The sequence below is a fragment of the Coptis chinensis genome, chromosome 3 (genome assembly GCF_015680905.1).
Source record: "Coptis chinensis isolate HL-2020 chromosome 3, ASM1568090v1, whole genome shotgun sequence".
Taxonomy (NCBI): domain Eukaryota; kingdom Viridiplantae; phylum Streptophyta; class Magnoliopsida; order Ranunculales; family Ranunculaceae; genus Coptis; species Coptis chinensis.
The window spans coordinates 48,405,602-48,410,862 of record NC_141458.1 but is presented as its reverse complement, the minus strand read 5'-3'; the positions used below and the strand labels follow the sequence as shown (position 1 = coordinate 48,410,862).

Sequence of the window (5,261 nt, the reverse complement as noted above, 5' to 3'; positions counted from 1 at the left end):
AGTCTCAAAACAAATCAAGTTCTTGCAGGTACGCATACATGAAATAAAAAAAAGCTCAAAAGTGAAACACGAGATTGAAAAGAGACACGAAACAAAATTAAACAAATGGTGTATCCCATAACGTTTTTCTTCCACTTTCTTTTACGTAATAAACACATGCAATTCAACAGTTCTAACACATGCAGTTTATCCAACCATGTTTAACCATCAACTGCAGGTTATGTTTCTACTTAAACAAGTCTAATACATACAATGTGATTGAATTTTCAAAGCTTCATCTTGGTCTCCAATGTACAATGTACAATGCACAAAAGTCTTACTTTTTATAATTATTTCTTCGAAGTATAGATATATGTATGGAAATACCCATGCTCTAGCTGCGATCAGAGCAGCAAGCTGCAAAAGGAAGCCCAAATGCTAATATGCGCCTATCACACGACATGATATCGTGTGCCACGAATTAACCTCTCCCGCGGAATACCACGCAATCCCATCTCTTATGGGATTAGTACTCGGTCTAAGGCGCCACACAAAATTCCGAACATCATTAATATTTTCTAATTATGCATCTCAAGTAATAAGTTAATTCTTAATTTCTAACGTTCTAAGTAAACAATGCACATACAAAACAGACTGTCATTTATACTTCTCAAGTAGATACACTGTTTAACAAAAGTGTCTATGTATGCAGTGTGCACCAAACCTCTCATGTCCTAAATGACCCATAATATAAACATATCTAGGAGTAGATTATTTTTTCGAAGAGAAATGATGAAGCAAGATTCAATGAGAAATGGGAACCCTTGAGAACCAAAACTCATAGAGGATCAGAGAAAATATTTTTCAATAGAACAATGAAATATGTTCTGAGCAACTATGTAGCCTATAACCAAAGCTTCATGTTTAGTACACTGGAAAAGATATAAAACTGAAACTATTACATTGCTTCTCTAAATAAACTATTAACTTATTAACAAGGTATTTGATACTAAGTACAAAACATAAAAGGTTTTCTTAACACTGTATTATCTACCATCTTTAGCTATTTCCACCATAAGAAAGGGCTAATATACACTGTCAATCATCAAACATAATTTCTCACAAGACATAACTTAGTAATTAGTAAAATAAAAAGGAAAAACTAACACTTACGCTGAATGATGGTTGAAATTCAGGTGGAGCACCACCCTTATCCCCACCGAAATCTCCTTGGCCTCCACGAGGACCTCCACGGTATCCATCTCTATCACCACCAAATCTTGGCCTGTCTCCATCAAAGCGAGTTGGTCCTCTGCAAATCAAGCAGACAATGGGCATATGGACTATATGTAAAACTAAAAAGTATAAAATAAAAGCAAGGGCAAAAAAGAGAAAATACCTAGGGCAGTCACCGCCACCCATGGGCCTATTAGGAGGCTTGAGAGACTTCTTAAGAGTAGCAGGAACAATCTCAGAAGGCAAATTCAAGAAAGTCCTCAAAAACTCAATACCATCATTAGTCAAATACCAGTAATAATGCATCCAAGCAAATGTTTATCTGACATACTCTTTTGACTTAAAACTCTACATCAGCTTAATCACTTGCAAGTTTGGTACATCTATGTCTGGGTGCTTTTCCAAGTTGTCGTCTCCAAGTTTGACAACAAGGTCGATATACTACTCAACAAGGTGCTCTATTGAAGATGATACTTTGATCTTAACACGCCCCCCCCCCCTAATGCAAATTATATTGGGCGGGCCTTTTCTTAAAAGTGGCTCATAACAAACTGGGCATGCAAACAAATTGAATCCTAGAGAACTACTCTCCTGAATGCTAGAATTCTGAAATGCAAATACAAAAACCATCCATTCATTATACCACTGGCCAAGACAGAATATTGGAACAGGTAAGAAGAGGGAAAAAATGAGTTCTTTCATTCCTTAAAGTTAATTAAAGAAACACAATGAATAAGGCTGCAGTTATTGCTAAGACTATAAGTTGCATTTCCTTAAGGCTGATGTCAGCTAGTCTAAACTAAGCAACAATACACCATAGGCAGACTCTTGTATGCATGATTATTGGGCACATGCTAGCAACAACCAGCAAGGTCCCAAACTATATTAATTAGTACCATAAACATGTTTAGCTAGTTCATCTCAATCCTCAAAGACATCGCATATAATAACAAAGCTGATTTCTAAAATGCAAGTAGCTATGATATATCCCATTTTAAGCTATTGGAAGCAACATGTAAGCAAGTACCTAAAAATTCAGTATGTGACGTGACTTTAGCGAGAATATAATGCATGTGAGTACCCAAATCATATATTAAAAGCAAATGGGAAAAACTCGGGAATCTAAGCTAGAAATCATTTACCAAAACTGAAGCTACCAAACTTTTAAACTGTCTACTCCCTACTTATGCAATTGGTATGGGATGACATGAATTCGACGACAGTTAGATGGTGAGCATTGCAGGTGATTCACCAACTCCAAGAAATGAGTTCAGCCAAATTCTATATCCATATTTTGGTGACTATATTGTTAGTGAAATGTTCACATATAATAGGAGTGCTTAACATGTAGTTCCAATTGAGAATGCGATAAAATTGGAACAATTATTTATTTTAGTGAAGTGGTGGGCTAAACAAATTCTGAGCTTCAATAGGCATAACAAGGGTAGTACTCTTTTCTTCAGCAGACAGCTTTGCTATGGCCAGAGTTAGTGTACATGTGAATCCGCCCTTGTCAATGTCCAAAATCCAAATTATTCACATCAAGTCTATGAATGTCTTCTTTGTTGATTGATTAATATCTTGCTTATTAAGCTCTTTAAAGAAAGATATTAAACAATCAAGGAATGACTAGTGTATGGATGTAGTGTGATAAATGATATTTGACTAGTTTACCTACGAAATGAACGATGACCTCAAAACGTAAGTAAACTAAAACTATTTACGTGTCTATATTTATCAAAGTTTCTACTCTCAATTCTATCGAAATAGAGTGGAGTAACAAATTCGTTCCACTCCTAGTTCTCTAGCATGGAATGTTTTCTAGTCTAATTAATCGGTCTTAAGTCTAATGAGAGCTTTACGAAGGGTGTTATACTACGATACAATATGAAATTGATTATTTTGTATTTAACCTACGAATGCTATGGAAATATGATTGTTTTTGAATCTAGATAAAGGATTAGAGGGGAATTGAATCCACCTCGAATCCAACTTAATAACCTACCATAGATTCTTGTATCTCGATTCTCACGTTCTTACAGCAAGAATTTCAAGTTCTAATCCCTAGTGTCCATGGCATTTCCACCAAATACTAACTAGCATGTGAGGTCGTCCACCCATTCTCATGGCGAATCACGACCTTCTAGAGTGGAATAGATTCTACAATGCTTCTACACTATACCACTAAGTTTTCATCAAAGCTTCATCAACCCCTCTAATGGAGGTTTTAGCCTTGAGTCATCAACCCATCATTTCCCATTGAATTATAACTACACATCATATTAAAATTCTAACTTAACTAATTTAACTAACAATGTTTCAATCTACTTAAACTACGAAATGATAATCAACAAGAATTAAAATTAGATCTATAAATTGAACTGACAAAAATCGAAATTGATAAAAATAACTATTTTATTTATCTAATCAATCAAGAACAATGATTCAAGACTTAATCTAAAACAAGAATTGAAATTGGAACTTACACTTAATTACTCTACTGAAAACTAGATCTAGAATTATATATATTTTTAGGTCTAATTAGCTACCATTAACAAAGAGTTAAGCTTTGGTTTTTATACTTTTAGATCCAAAAATCGTGTATGGGCTTGGAGCCATGTTTTGGGCCAGAGAATCAGGCCCAAAACCCAATCTCTTCGATTCAAAAAAGGCCTCTTCAGCTGCAGTTGGCTTCAACAGACTTTTCGTCCACTTCTGCTCCTCTGATTGGATCAAAGCTTAGACCATTGGAAAGCTCTTTCCGAGCCGGTCGTTTTGACATAAGGTAGGACCCATTCCAAGGTCTGAGTCCAAAGATACGGCATTCGGAAGTTCTGCTGACTTGTGTACTATTTCTGCCCGCGTCGACTTTTCAACTTTTGACCGGGCTTTAGAAAGGCTTTGTCTTCTTGAATTTTGGCCTTTAATCATGGAACTCCTTAGTAACCGACCTTTGCTCCTTTATCTCGCTAAAGTGGCACATTTCTGCACATAATGGACTTTGAAACCACGAAATGCATAAAACACGTGTCGGTGTTAACTCTTAATTATTACTCACATAATTGGTCTAAAAGTATGACTGTTACATGGTTAAAAACTACAGTTTTGGGCTCTTATCATAGTGAAACTGTAAAATGATAGGCCAAGAACACTTGCCTCAAGTCCATTTTACAAACTCGAGAACGAATACTTACCAAGTGAATATTTGCATTCAAAGAGCTTAATAAGTTCATGAATTGCATACCTGATGGAAAATGTGTTCAACTGGATTTTACCTTGAAATACTTTAAATGCTCCATGAACTCTAACGTAAATTCAATCTCTAAAGATCAACATACAAACAAAAGAAAAGGCTATTAAGTAATTAAATTATTACTCTAAAAGTAAACTGATAAGGAACCCACTTACTGTATTTGTTCCATTTCCTTCGAATCAATGATCTCATTCAACCTAAATACAAAAAAAAAAAAAATATATATATATATATATATATATATATATATATATATATATATATATATATATATATAATATAAACAATTCTTGCTTTCATTTCTTACAATGGGATGGTTTGTTGACTAAAGGCATGACTTATATCTACTTAAGGAAAACTCACCATCTGTGGCAAACGAGACGCCCAGTGCCATCATCAATAGAGAAAGAAACATCTGTAGCCCTTTCAACTCTATCAGAAACCATCCCAACCAACTTAATCTAATAACAAAAACACAAAATAATATATATATATATATATATATATATATTATTAGTAACAAAAAATAAAGGGTGATAAAAATAAATAGAGTTTGAGAAATTTACATTATTGACATCAACACCGTCAACGACTATATTAGATTTCTCATCATTTGGGTTAGACGTGTCTTTGATTTGCCTATTGTATGTGAATAAGTATTTCAAGTAAAAACTCATCCAACATTACTAGCTACTTGCTGAACTTCTATAGCACAAAGCTAGCAATGGTAGGCAAAGATAGATTGTTATCTAACGACCCAAACCTTGTTCACTGAACTGGTCTATTTACCTAA

The 5,261-nt window shown here is 34.5% G+C and overlaps 1 long non-coding RNA gene across 1 annotated transcript; it reads right to left on the bottom strand.

Moving 5' to 3' along the window:
- Positions 1 to 4,575: 4,575 nt before the first annotated feature.
- Positions 4,576 to 5,107, bottom strand: LOC147509859 (uncharacterized). Its single transcript, XR_015216661.1, has 3 exons — positions 5,035 to 5,107; positions 4,832 to 4,929; positions 4,576 to 4,665 (listed from the first exon to the last, which is right to left on the bottom strand). It is a non-coding gene; the product is annotated as an uncharacterized LOC147509859 (long non-coding RNA).
- Between the last annotated feature and the right edge of the window lie 154 nt (positions 5,108 to 5,261).